We start from the raw sequence: 14,942 nt of genomic DNA on the forward strand, positions 1-14,942 counted from the left end.
GCCTGGTCTGAGTGCCCACTTCTTATTCTGCTCGCAGCTCCGGGAACTGTGGCCATCTGCCGGGGCAGGAAGGCAGGTGCCCAGGGTGGTGGAGAGCAGAGCCAGCCTAGAGGATTTACTCTTCTGCTGCTGAGCTCCTGGACCAGGGAGAGCTGGAGGGAGAGTCCATGTGGCCCTGAGACGGATGGGGCAGCTGGTCAGGCACCCCTGGAACCGCTGGGAGTGTGGTCCTGGTGGCCACCAAGATGGAGAGGAGAAGAGGACTGTCCCACGTTGGACAGGACGCCGCATGTCAGTGTCAGCAGACACCGGGCCACGTGCCCTCCCCACGCTGTGAGGGAACTGGGGCTTGCTCAGGGCCTCCCGGGCAGTGCAGGGCCTGGGCGCACGCTCTGGCCAGTGGGGTGCTCCCACCCATGGCACAGCCTCGCAGAATGCACGGGGGGCCGCTTGGATCTCAGCCCCTGGAGCTGAGCAGCCCCTGATGATTCTGTTGTTAGATTCCTGACGACTGCTACACTGTGCCTCCTGCATCACCACACACACGCGCACACACAAACACACACACGCGCACACATACTCACACACAAGTGCATACACACACAACTTTCCCACCGGACCGTCTCGTTAACGCACATACACACACCACTCTCTCCCTTCACAAGCTAAGACAATACCAAACAGACACGCCTGTGAGATTTTCAATTTGTTTCCAGTGGGTGATGGCTGAGGATGAGCTGGGGCATGCTGGCTGTAGTTCTGTTCGAGGTTGTCTGTGTGACTGTCATCAAGCCTCGTTGGCTGTCCCTTTCTGTTCATTTGGTCCTTCAACGTGTCTCTAGATTGACCAAACACCTGCCATGCGCTGGGCACACTTCTAGGTTCTGAGGATCTTAGTCTGGGTTCTCCAAAAAGTAGGCTTTGAGATAAGGACTTTAAAAAAATAAAAAGGCTTTACTGAGGTATCATTCATCCACCATACAATTCACCCATTCAAAGTGTCTAATTCAGTGGTGTTTAGCATAATCACAGAGTGTACAACCGTCACCACACTCAGTATTAGAACATTTTCATCACCCGTAAAGAAACCTCAAGCCCACCAGCAGTCATTTTCCTTCTTACTCTCCGTCTAACCTCTGGCAGCCATGAATCCACCTTTTGTCTGTAGAAATACCTATTCTATTTCATATAAATGGAATCATACAACGTGGCCTTTTGTGTCTGGCTTCTTTCGCTTAGCATAATGTTTTCAAGGGTTACCCATGTGGTAGCATCTGTCAGTGTTTCATTCCTTTTTATGGCTGAATACTATTCCTTTGCATGGCTATACCACATTTTGCTTATCTATCCATCAATTAATGGGCATTTAGGTTGTTCCACTTTTTGACTATTACAAATTATGCTGCTATGAGCATTTGTGTACAAGTTTTTGTGGACATATGTTTTCAGTTCTTTTGGGGTCTATACCTACGAGTGGAATTGCTGTGTCATATGGTAACTCCATGCTTAGCATTTTGAGAAACTGCCAAACTGTTTTCTAACGCAGCTGGGCCCTTTTACGTCCCCACCAGCAAGGCAGGAGCATTCCAATTTGAGCAAAGGTTTTAACGGTAGGATTTTACTTGGGAAGTGATCCCAGGAAACACCAGTAGGAGAACAGGGGAGGGAGAAAGAGGAGGGAAGGCAGCCAATAGAGGATCATTATCAAGCAAATTACCACGGAGCTTAACTGAAGCTTAGGGTAGGGCCCCGGCCCAACTCAGAGAGCCAGTACAGAACTTGCTCTTCAGAGCCATCCCACCCGAGAAGGGGGCGGGGGCATGTGCACACCAATCCCCAAAGCTGTTGGTGCAGTGCTTTCATGTGTGTTAGTTCCCTTTTCTCCATGCAGAGGCAAGCAGAGCAGGCACAGCAGGAGAAAGCCCTCATGCAAAGAAATGCAGGTGTGGGCACTGGAGTCCAGCCTGCTGGGCCCCGACTCTGGCAGGGCAGAGGAGGCAAACCGGGCACCCACAGCACCTGCGACCTCGGGTGAGCCCAAGTTCCTGCCCTCGTGGAGCGGACGCATTAATGAGAGAGATGGGAACACATATACGCAGCTTATAGTCAGGTAGCACTGTAAGGGAGGTATACTGGGGCGGGGGGCGGATAGAGGGAGACAGAGGTGCTGTGTTAGCTCCGGTGGGCAGAGCAGGCATCTCCGAGAGGAGATTTCGGCTGGACCCAAATGAAGTGAGGGACGGGCTATCTGAAGCCAGTGGAGTGTCCGACGGGAAACAGCGCTGGGATCTGGCTGGAGGAACTGCAAGAGGTCCAGAGTGGCTTCCACAGAGTGGAGCAGGAAGGACCAGAGGTCAGCCAGCACCTGGCTGGGAAAGACACCAGGATTTTGTTCTAAGGGTGATGGAGGCCACTGGACGGGTGAGAGCAGGGGAATTTCCCATCTGATTGACACTTTCATTTCTTGCTGTGGAAGCCATTGGGGTCCAGAAGAATTGGAATGCCCCAACCTAACATTTAGCAAGCCTGTTAGGCCCCCACAGGTGCTAACACCTTGCTGCTGGGCATCCAAACCTGGGCCCCACATATTCATTCATTCCCCATGTTAGTGCCAGGCACTGGTCTAGGCACTGGGTGTGCCGCAGTGAACACATCTGACACAGCCCTGCCCTCATGGAGCAAACCTTCTAACAGGAGATGGGTAACAGCTAAGTATATAACTCATATTAGAAAATGATCAATGCTTTAGACGAGAGGAAAATGAAATACACACAAGGAGTACAGAGTACTAGCAGGTGCTCAGAAATTTCAAATAGTGGGTTGGGATGCTTCTCGAAGGGGCTGACAGCACTGAGACAGCACCCCTCAGCTGGACTGGCTCCCAGAAGCCCCTTCTCCACCTCTAGGGAATGTATCCAGGGACCCTGCAGCCAGGGAGGGAGGGCACGGCTTGATCTTCCCAGGAGGGAGAGGAGAGCAGGGACCCCAGAGAGGGCCGGGCTGTCCTCCTCTGCTGGTCCAGGCACAGAGCCTGGCGGGAGCAGGAGGAGCCGAGCAGGGTGGGGTCAGGGGAGGGAGGAGGCTGGGTCTGCCAAGCCACAGGGGAATATTGATGAGTTTTCTGGCAAGAAGTGACGGAGCTGGTGGGGATGGCGTAATGAAGACAGATGATCCCAGGCCAGCTCTGCGCACCTTCCTGCTGCAGGAGGGAGAGTCACGACAGGGTGGGGGGCAGGTGGGGGAGGGCTCGCCAAGAGCCTGGGCGCCCTCTGCTCTGGTGCTCTCCGTCCTCCTCTCACCCTGACCCTCCCTCTTCCCTGCTTCCCTGCTCTCTCGGGACAGGCCCTGCCCCTTTCTCTGCTTTTCTTTCTTCTCTTTTCCTGGTTCCCCCTTTACAGCCTCTCCACAGCTCTCCCTTCTCTTTTCTCGCTCTGCCCCGTCCGCCCCAGCCATCCTGACTGTGACCTCCAGAGGATTTCCTGCCCCCTGGCAACTCCCTAAACAGCAGCCACCCCCTCTCCCCATTCCATCAACAGTTTGCTGAGGGCCCACTGTACGGTAGGCGCTGGCGTGCCAGCCTGTAGGCTGTGGCTACCGCAGTTCCAGGGAGGGAAGGGAACAGATTTTTTTTTTGCCTGATGTATCTTTCTTTCTTTCTAATTGTGGTAAAATACACAGAACATAAAACTCGCTATTAGTGGCATCTAGTACCTTCACAAGATTGTGCACCATCTCCACTCTTTAGTTCCTGAACATTTCATCACCCCAGATGGAAACCTCAGACTCATTAATAGTCACTTCCGCTCCCCCAGCCCCTGGCAACCATTAATCTGCCTTCTGTCTCTGTAGATTTGCTATTCTGGACATTTCATATAAAGGGAATCAAAAACTATGTGCTTTTTTGTGTCTGGCTTCTTTCACTTAACAAAATGTTTTCAAGGTTCATCCATATTGTAGCATGTATCAGCGCTTCATGCCTTTTTCTGGCTGAGTAATATTCCACTGTATGGCTATACCACATTTTGCCTATCCATTCCTCAGCTGATGGATACTTGGGTTGTTTAGACAATGAATTTTGAAACAGAAACCCTAGCACTAAGTCCCATAGCACTCCCACCTACGTGGCCTTGAGCAACTACGTAATGTCTTTGAGCCTTGACAATTTCACATGTAAAACGGAACTGCAAAATTTAAAATCTCTGTAAAATTTAAAATCTCTAGTGCCCCTTTAGAGCATAAGAAACATGAGCTAGGATCTTCCAGCTTGATAAATTTGAAACTGCCTCTCAACTCTCTCTGTACCCTCTTCCCATTTGCTGTTGAATTTGGGATAAACATTCAATAAAAAGATTCATATGCCAAAGCCAGTGGAGTGATGTATGCTGTTATGTTCTCTGTCGTTTATACCATTTCACTGATTTTAACATGCATTATTTTCAAATTTTAATATCTTTGAATTTGGCACACATTCATATAACCCATGATTGTGTAGTAATTGGCAAAGCTCTTTATTTTCTTAGTGGTTTGTAAAATAATTGTGCTTACTACAGTCAGTGGTCCAAGGTTTGTGTAGTAGGCTAGGCAGAGGTTAGTGAATACCACTATGAACAATAAGAGAAATAAAAACTGACTCCCTAAGGAAACATCTTTGATGGTGGGATTATGTGAATTAACCCACATCCTGATATGTGAATTCCCAGCTAAATGAGTTGGTTGAGATGGAAATACTGACTTACTTGGACTGACACAAGGTCCACATCATTGTACAAGCCACACAGGCACACTTTGCTGGCACCAATGGTTCTAAAATGCATGGCCACAGTGACGGGGTGGCGGAGTGGAGGAGAAAATCTGTGTGAACAGGCCTTGTGAGCTGAGGTGCTTGATGAAGTGTGAGGCAAGGTTATTATTCTCATTCTCCCAAAGAATTGACTCCCCGCCCTGCCCCTCCAACCCTCTGCAACACGGGAGAAGCCACATACAAGTACTGAATACGTTTGCCTTCATTAGAACAGGAGATGTTGTAATTATGTCCCAGGGAGCAGAGGGCTCCCTGTGAAGGGAGGCAGGAGACGTGGATGAAGGTCCGTTAGGCAGAATTCATGAGTGTGGCTAATTGAGCACCTCCACCACGGAGCACACTTTAGCTGCTTGGGGAGGAAAACCATACCTGGCCGTTCTCACCTGCTCAAGCCTTGCCTCCTCCCCGCAGCATTGTCTGACGGGCTGGCCCTCCTCTACACGCTCCCAGCACGTGACGGCTGCCAGGGCCTTAGCACTAATTGCTCCTGTGGATGTCTTCTTTCTCCAGCTGGACTGTGAACATTTGAGGGTGGGGCATTTTGTAAGCTTCTTATGGTTTCCCCACAGGTCCAGGCGCACAGTAAGAACACAGAGAGGCATCGCGAGTCACGGCAGTGTTCCTAGAAATGTCCACCCAGACCACCTACACGGCCTATCGCCTGCTGGAGCTGGTTATAAATGACCTTCCCAGCTGTCCGCCCGAGGGATTGTGTTTCAGTCGGCGTCGGGTCGGGGGCCAGGAAACTGTATTGTAACAAGCTCACCCGTAATTCTATGTCCAGGTATGTTAGAAAACCTCCGAGACTAAGGGTTAAACTAGGTGGTCCCGTAGGTACCTTCTGATCCTGACAGCCTGTGACGTAGCTTCGTGTCTTCCACACACTCGGTCTCATCCTCCCAGTCATCAAACGCCTACTATGTGCCTCTCTCTCGCCACTGTAGGAGACTGAAGCTCAGCCAGAGCTCAGGGAAATAAGCAAAGAAGAGACTAGCATCATTGTCCCTGCTCACAGGAAGAAAGGTGGGGGGACAGTGGACTCGGGAGGGGGTGAGACTGGGGCAGGAAGGCGTTGAGTGGACAAGCAGGAGGTGCACTGAGACCCTGGCTGTCACTGGGTCCCTGCTTGTCCTATGCTCTCCCACCGCCATGCCCACCCAACCAGCCTGCTGGTGAAGGAGGGAACGTGCCACCTAGACACCTCTCTGCTTTGCTCACCCAGAGGGCTCCCCAGGCCAGCAAGAGGATTGGGCTGTTGAGGTTTAACAGGACTGATGTCAGAGGATGAGGAACAAGCCCCAGGGCCTTTAGATGTGCTCATCTACTCCACGAAGCTAGTGGCTCTGGACAGACCCATGATATTGAGACCTCTGTCCTTGACCCTCCAGTCTCCAATGGGGCTCCTTGTCTGAGGTGAGCCTGCGTAGTGTCTAATACCAGCACCTGCTGCTGACATGTGCTGTGTCACGCCCTGAGCTAAGCACTTGACAAGCGTTACCTCATTACCTTCATGCCAACTCTACTATCGTGCCCCTTTTACAGATGAGGAAATGGAGGCTGTTACATAGGGGGCACAACATGCACAAGGTCACCTAGTTCTTTCAACTGGGGGCTGCTTCGCCTCTTCCCCGGACATCCATCTCACTCCCAGCTGCTCTCCTCTGCATCCTCTGCAGCCCGTCCCCACCCTTTCTACAGCAAGGGGCCTGGAACTCAACCCAGCACAGGGGCTCTGGAGTCCTTGCTTCTCTGGTTCAAGACACTGCCCCTCTGTGCACGCAGCCCTGTGGTGGGCTTTTCTGGAAGCCTCAACACACTGGGGACTCAACTCGAGCTTGCTGTCAGGCGAAACCCCTAACCTGATGCTTTTTGGTCCTAATGCCCCCATCTTATTCTTATATAATGGGGATTCTGTGCCCCAGTACAGGAGTTTACATTCATTCCTACTGAGCGCTTTTCCCCTCTGTGCTTCACAGTTCTGTTTGCCACATCCCCTACAGATAGACACACACACACACACACACACACACGCACACACCTCTCTCCTCTGGAAGACAAGTGTACAGCTTGGACAGTCCGCTCCTTGGGCACCATCCGCTTTCCGTTCCTCCCCTTCAAAGTGGAGAAGCAGGAATTGTGACGTGCTTCTTCCAGGGGTCTCCTGGTCACATCTCATACTCGGGCAAGGTGCCTCCATGCCCAAGAGAGCAGGCTCCGGGTCAGACTGGCTGGGCTAGAATCCCAGCCGGAGGGCTTGGCAACGTGACCTTGGAAAATTAATTTAGCTTCTGAGCCCCAGTGTTCCTCCCTGTAAAATGGGGATGGCAATATCAACCTTATTTGTTATTTTACAGATTAAATGTGACAGTAATTGCTCAGTAAATGTTTCCCTGTCCTTCTCGCCTCCTTCTGGCCTCTCTGGGTCCCCCAATCCTGCTTTCCTGCCCTGACGTCTCCCACATCTGCTTGTTCATGCTGGACCTTAGTTACAAAGTGGAACCTAGAATTTCTGTGGCGAAATGGCCTTAGGTACAGACTAACGCAGCCCCTTTTTGTACAGATGAAAAATCCACAGTCCCTCCCGCCATCCCTCTGTTGCTTCATTTTGTTCCAAAGTGGTTGTATTTCCAGCTCTCCAGTTACCACCTTTTCTCTCTCCAGCTCATGTAGCAATCAGATCAGGCCACTTTTCCCCACAGTCAGTGAGCGCCCAGCCTCCAGCCTGCCGGATTGATGGCTCTCTGCCACCTGGCGGGGTCCTTGGGAGTCCGTGTGGCACAGGCCGGGCTTCCAGTCACTCTGCCCAGCTTGTCAGTCCCCTCCTGGGGCCGATGGCGTGCAGAAAAGAAAATAAAATAGCAGGGCCAATATGCTGACCACAGTTTTATAATCCTCATTCAAAGCTAAAACTTTCCCCATGGGGCCTGCTGGGAACTATTCAGAGGAAAAAAGCAGTGACTATTCTGGAAGCGGCCAGGGGAGGAGGCCACGGGCAGGGTGGCGCCTCGAGCAGTGGCTGCTGCTTCTCCGCTGCGCCCGCGTGCCGGGACACTGCAGCACGGGGCTCTGAAATCTCCATCAATCCTTCAGACCAAGGGGAATAGTTCTACAAGCAGCTGCAAGTCGACTCTCCTCCTCTCCTCCTCCCACCAGACCACCGCCCTGAACCCCTCTAATGCAGAACTCCTGGGGCCGGCCCCCTGCCAGAGCGGGCAGCCACAGCCTCCAGGTTACCTGAGGCAGCTGTGTAATAGCGGGAGCGGATGTTGTGTAGCCAGCTTTCTTCCCAAGTGAGGAAAAAATGCAGCAATCATTTCTGAAGATAAAGGACTTTCTAACACTAGAGGAGAGAGAGAGAAGACAAAGTATCAGACTGAAGGACAACCCTTTAAACTGAATTAATTTGGCTTTTTAAAAAGTCACTAGATGGTTTTCATGTTTGCTTTTGCAGCAGTGCAAGAAGCCCTGGGTTCCAAGGTCTGGGGTTTCATGTGGGGTCTGCCACTCAGCAGGGCGTGACTTCCAGTAAAGTAACCCACAGATGGGAGCATCGCTAGCCTTGCCTTGAGTTTCTCCATCTGTGAAACAGGAATGATAGCCCTGATCTCACAGGGTGGTGGGGGAGAGGGGGCAGTGAGGGGAGCCAGGCGTTACTGAGCACCTGAAAAGACGGGCATGGGTGCAGGATGTCTTGTTCAATTCTCAGGACAACCTAACGAGGTGGGGGCTATCATGACCATTTTACAGATGAGAAAACTGAGACTCATAGGTCAAGTAACGTGTCCGAGGTCACTCACAGACCCAGGGCTGGCACCTGAATGCGAAGCCCACATGCTTTCCAGAAGGGCCGGCAGAACGGAGAAGAGAGGAGGTGGGGGCAGGAGTTCCTGGTCTAGCCCTCAATTTTCTCTACAAAATAGAAAACAAAATCACCTACTGGGATGAGGAGGCAGGCAAGCAGCAGCAGCAGCAGCAACAGCAGCAGCAGCAGCAGCAGCGCAGGTTTGCAGAAGTTTCTTTGGCTACAGAGAGGCTGCTCACCCATCCTCAGACACAGTGCTGCTAAGAAGTTGTGCAGGAGCTGGCTGCCTCTGGCATGTGCTCCTCAGGGGCACGGCTGCCATCCGATTCATGGAGAAGGACCAGATTTGGTTGTTCACTCATCACGGGGTCCCCAGCCCCTAGTACAGTGCCTGGCATACAGTAGTGAACGTATTTGCTGAATAAAGGTAATAGAGTACCTGCCGTGTCCCGGCTCTGTGGTAGGTGCTGGGGATCCTGCAGTGACAAAGGCGGACGAAACCCCTGCCCTTATGGCGCTGGCAGTCTAGCAGGAGAGTCAGACAGTAAACACAGAAACCAGCAAATAAAACAATCTCAGACAATAATAAAGTTATGAATCAAAAACAGAGTGAAGGGATAAAGACTGGTGCAGTGGGGGATTTTTCTCAGGAGGGGACATTTGAGATATGACTGGAACGAGAGAAAAAGTTATTCATGCCAAAATGGGGAAAGGGCATTCCAGGCAAAAGGAACAGCAAGTGCAAAGCCCTGAGGCAGGAAGGAGCTCGGAATGTTCAGAGGTGACAGAAGGAAGGCTGGTGTGGTGGAGAGGAGGTGAGAGCGGGACGGTTGTAGGGAACGAGAGAAGAGGGTCAGATCATATAAAACCTCTAAGCCAAGTTAAGAAGCTTGGGTTTTACTCTAATTCCCAGTAAGAAGTCTTTGGAAGGTTTTAAGCAGCGGGAGGGATGTGATCTGATTTGTGCTTTAAAACAATCACTCTGGCTTCTAGATGGAAGGGAGCCTGAGGCGGGAAGGGCGAGTGACGGGGAGGCCAGTAAGGAGGCTGGTGCAGCAGGCCAGGAGAGAGGTGAGACTTCCAGCCCCAGGGCAGCAGGTGAGACGGGTGACGGGTTGGACTGGGCCCTGGGCCTTGCTGACAGATTAGATGTAGAAGGTGAGGAAGGGAGGAACCAAGGATGTTCTCTCGGTTTTTGGACAGAGCTGATGATGCTGTTGACTGAGATGGGGAAAAGTGGAGGCGGAACAGGTTGGGGTAAGCTACAGAAACCAAGAATTCCATTATGGACATGTTAAGTTTGAGATGCCTAGTAGACATCTGTTACGGGTTGACTTGTGTCTCCCCAAAAAGAGATGTTGAAATCCTAATCCCCAATACCTGTGAATGTGACCTTATTTGTAGAGAGGGTCTTGGCAGATGTAATAAGTTAAGATCAAATCATTTGGGTACCCCTAATCCAATATGATTAGTGGCCTTATAAGAAGAGGAAGATCTGGGACACAGAGAGGAGAACATCGTGTGAAGACACAGATACAGAAGGAAGACGGCCACGTGAAGACAGAGGCGGAGATGGGAGTGATGCTGCTACAAGCCAAGGAACGTCTGGGGCTACGAGAAGCTGGAAGCGGCCAGGCAGGATCTCCCCTCTGGGGGTTCAGAGCGGGTGTGGCCCTGCGACACCTTGATCTCGGACCTCTGGCCTCCAGAGCTGTGAGACGATACATTTCCGTTATTTTAAGCCACGTAGGCTGTGGGACATTGTTACAGCAGCCCTAGGAACCTGAACCTAGTGTCCACGTGGGCATTTGGATATGCAGGCCTGGAGCACGGGGAGGCTGGTTTTAAAGCCATAGGACTAGATGAGATTGCCCAGAGAGAGAGTGAGAGAGCGCCGAGAGGGGAGCGCTCATGTGTTTCAAGGAGAGGAGAGTAGTCAGTTGTGCCAAACACTGATGGTGGGTCCAGTCAGACTGGCTTTGGCCTTGGATTTGATAAGAGGGAGGCTGCAAAAAAAAAAGAGGGGGGGAGGTGTTGATGACCTTGGCAAGAGAGATGTTAGCAGGTGGTGAAGACAGAAGTCAAACTGGAGTGAGTGGAGGATAGAATATAGGTAAGGAAATGTAGAGTAATTACAGAGAACTGCTTTGAGACTTGCTATAAAATGACCAAAAAATGGGGCCTCACCTGGAAAGCGGGGTCAAGGGAAGGTGCTTTTTAAGGTGGGAAATAGTAAGGCGTATTTTTCTGTTAGTGGGTATGATCTAAGGAGAGACCCGTGATTCAGTAGGGAGAGGGGATGGAAGTCATGGAAGAGGTAACAGTGGGTGGGGCCCAGTACACAAATTGGGGAACTGGCCCCCGATAAGAACAGAGCCTCTTCATCTGTTCTAACTGTGGAACGGCAGACGATATGAGGTCACGCAGATGGGTTGGCAGGTTTGGTGGGAAGATGAAGTAGATCTTACGTTTGCATTGCTTGGTATTTATTATATCAATAAAGTATGGGGCAGAATCACAGGGAGGGACCGTGCGAAGTTTCGAAGAGAGAGTCCTTTGAGAGGAAGGGAAGAGGGACGCCTCATGGGAGAGGAGAAGGTTTGCTGAGCAGAGTTGAGCGCTCTTTAGAGACGTGAAGCCGTCACTTACAGCAAGCCCAGTCAATAAGCAGGGCGTGTGACTTCTCCAGCGGTGCTCAGCTGCTTGGGTGCAGGTGAAGGGTAGGTGGCTCGCTGGGTTTAACTAGGGTTGGGGTTTTGCCAGATAAGTACTAGGGAGGAAAAGAGAGGCAAGGAAGATGAGAGTGTTTGTAGGAGAGAGATCACAGTAATGAACCACAGGGGTAAGCGGAGAAGTGTTCATAATTGTGGTGGACAACAAAAACTTGTTCAGAAGATTAGGTCCCTATGAGAGCAAAGAATAGTCTGAACGGGGTCCTGAAGAAAGTTAATTGGCTGGATAAGAGGCATCAGTGAAGGACATGCCTGAAAATGAGATTATTGGAGGGGCAGATATTGGTGAGGACAAGATTGAGGGGTGATCATGTGAGTGGTGGAGAAGACAGAAAAAAGGCGGCATGCGGGAGAGTCTAGCCCCACTCGTATCAAAGATGTCGGAGTCTTGAAGGAGGAAGGAGGAGCGGGAGTGTGGAAGCACCTCTGTAGACCCTGAGATACACGGGTGCAGGAGAGAAAAACAGCCTGCACAGTTTTCTGTAGGCAGGGCTGTCGGGAAGGCAGTGTCGTCAGGGGACAGCCAGGTGTCAGTAGAGAAAGGGCGTGAAGGGAATGCTCCGGGGAGGGTGTAAGGTTGGAGCGGCACTTGCTGGTGGCAGACTGAGTTTCAAGGGCTACAGCGGAAAGGCTTGGGCGCGTGGGGAGCGGTGGGAGATCCAATATTAGCCGTACAGAGTGGCTTGGGGACTCCAGTCTATGGGATTATGGGTGATATGGGAGGTTAGGACTTGTGATGTGAGGGGTGATGGGGCGTGTCCTGACATTGCTATCAAGGAAGGTGGGTGTCGGTTAAAGCTACATACAGTCCAGAGTATCTGGCGGGCAAGTATGAGGACTCCACTGAAGAAAAGGATGAGTGAAATGAACCCTTATACACCTGAGATGTCTCATGCTGTGCCAGGCACATGGCATATTCACTGATTAAAACTGCATATATTTGATGCTCTGGTGACTGTTGTAGGAGGAGGCCATGACCCAGTGCACAGCATACCACAGGTGCTCAGAACCCTGTGAGTGATGATAATCTCTAAGTACCTTTGATTGCTTAATATGGAGATAGTTTGCACTGTGTCCCTTCTGATGGAGGTCATTCCTGTACTGGACTGTACTTGTGTCCTACCTAAATTGGAAAGAGGTGGACAGGAAGCAAAGGTGGGGATCAGGAATGTGACCTGTTCAAGGTTGGAGCTGCAGGACATCCCTGCCCCCCAGCCCCTGCCCCAGACTAAAACCCTGCACCCTCATTCCAGGCCCTTCTCTGGAAGCTCAGAGCAGAAAGAGGAACAGCTGCATCCTGCACGTAGACTGAAAGATAGCCATTCCAGCCCCAGGCTTTCACTGTCCTTCCTTCTCTCCCTTAGCTGCTACTCCTCCAGAATAAACGGTTTCCATTTCTTTTGACTCCTATTTTTCTAGCCTTTCTGATCCCATTTGCCCTCCCTTTGTTTCATTGAGGCTGGGGCCACCATCTCTGTCTTTTCCTCCCCAGAATCTCCCACAAAACCCTTTCTCCCTGTCCCAACCCCTCCCCCAATACCAGTAGATGTGAGAGTCCAAAGCTTTTTTAAGAAGCCTCTAAAGTTCCCACTGATGTTATGCCCCAGTGTGCGAGGTGACCCGGCCTGGTCTCCGTGTGGCTGAGAGTGTCTCTTTGTGCTGGCTGATGAATAGCCGCCCTGTCCGTCCAGGACCTCAATGCCTGGAGGGTAACAGGAGAAGCCCCCTCCCCTCCTCAGCTCTGCACCTGCCGCTCTCAGCTTTCCTCAGGGGCCACAGGGCGCCAGCAGGGGGCTCGCCCGCTGTGCCTGGAGGAGCAGCACCAGGAAGCAGGTCCAGGAGTCCTTCCTGCCCTGTCCTCTCTGGACAGAATGGGGCCTGCTGAGGGGCTGCCCACACCCCACGGCCTGTCCTCCCCATCACCCCTGCCCCATCCCTGTCCATCTCATGTTACTTCCAGGGATTCGGCCTCTCAACAGAACAGTGAGCCTGCTCTGCTGGGATGCTCTGCGACTGAGGCTGTGAACCGCAGAACTCCCAGGGTGGGAAATATCTCACCTGGTTAGACATCTTCGCCTCTGCCTGTACACAGCGTCACTTTCTGAAGGGGACTCTATGATTTTCCTTTGTAACACATCTTTGTGTTTCAAGCTGCAAAATTCAATTCAGTTCAACAAATGCGTACGGAGTGCCTGTTTTATTGCTACTGTTATGTTGCTTCACAGATTATCTCATTAAAATATTTCATTATTCGTTTTGGACAGGAAACACACGCATATGGTACAACATCACAACTATTGGAGGGTAAGCCATGAGAAGTGAGTTTCTCTATCGACTGCTGTGCCCCACCCACTCAGATCCCCTTCCCAAGGGAAACTGCTGTTACAATGTCTTGTGGATTTTCCCATAGATACTCCACGCATATGTAACTTCACTGAATCTTCATGACAGCCTTCTCTACTGGGTACTGTGAATGCCATTTGGAAGATGAGGGAACTGTGGCTCAGAAAGGCAAAGTGACGTGCACAGAGTGTGTGTGCTAGTAACAGTGGCAATTCCCATTGAGGTATGTGTGAGTGCAAAGCCCACACAGTTTCTGCTGCACCACGTTCCCAATCTGCTACTCAATCATTTCCTTCCCGGAACTGCCACCACAGGCGCTCACTCAGCAGGGTTGCCCGGCTGTGCGGGGCCCTGTCCTAGGTGCTGAAGGCTGTCGTAGAGGCAGGGGATGGCTTCACCCCTACCCTCATGGGGCTCACCCATGATCTGGGGAGGCCACAAATACCTGAAGTCTAGTAAAGAGATGGCAGGGAGCCACAAACTCTTCTCGGCCACGGAATTTGTATGTGGTACTAGGCAGGTCACTTCTCTTTCTGACTCTCAGTTTCCCCATCTGTCTGATGGAGATAAACTTAACTCAAAGAGCTGTTGTGAGAATCCAGGGATCACAAATGCAGAAGTGCTTGGAAACTATACAATCCCAGCACATGGAAAGGAGTCTAGGCCAGTCATATGGACAGTTTCCCCATGTGAGGACCAGGGGTCACTAAAAGACCAAGTAAACAGAGTTGTGCAAACCGCTGGGAAGTGGTACATTGAAGCAAGGACGTCATCATCTATGCTCTTTATTTTAGGGTTGTTTTTAGCAGGCAGAGTTGGTCCGGTTGCAACAGTGACTAGAAGTAAGATGGGGGTAGGGTGTGGGGTTGGCCTAGGATGAGAGAGAGCAACATACAAGTGAACCTCTTTCAAAACATTAGCCTGTAGGGGACGGCCCCGTGGCCGAGCGGTTAAGCATGTGTGCTCCGCTGCGGTGGTCCATGGTTTTGCTGGTTTGGATCCTGGGTGCAGACACAGACCACTCATCAGGCCACCCTGAGGCGGTGTCCCACGTGCCACAACTACAAGGACCCACAACTAAAAACAAAAAAAATGCAACTATGTACTGGGGGAATTTTGGGAGGAAAAGCAGAAAGAAAAAAAAAGAAAATTGGCCACAGTTGTTAGCTCAGGTGCCAATCTTGAAAAAAAGAAAGAAAAAAAACATTAGCCTGTAGAGCCTGGGCCTTCCCAGGCCCACCTCCCTCGCTGCCCAGCGGCGTTT

The 14,942-nt window shown here is 51.4% G+C and overlaps 1 long non-coding RNA gene across 1 annotated transcript; it reads left to right on the top strand.

The window, feature by feature from the left end:
* The first annotated feature begins 1,892 nt into the window (after positions 1-1,892).
* LOC139041977 (uncharacterized) lies at positions 1,893-14,159 on the top strand. The gene is made up of 3 exons (XR_011498109.1): positions 1,893-2,031; positions 5,371-5,585; positions 13,296-14,159. It is a non-coding gene; the product is annotated as an uncharacterized lncRNA (long non-coding RNA).
* The last annotated feature ends 783 nt before the right edge of the window (positions 14,160-14,942 follow it).

This window comes from Equus asinus, chromosome 25 (genome assembly GCF_041296235.1).
Source record: "Equus asinus isolate D_3611 breed Donkey chromosome 25, EquAss-T2T_v2, whole genome shotgun sequence".
In the NCBI taxonomy this organism is placed as follows: Eukaryota; Metazoa; Chordata; class Mammalia; order Perissodactyla; family Equidae; genus Equus; species Equus asinus.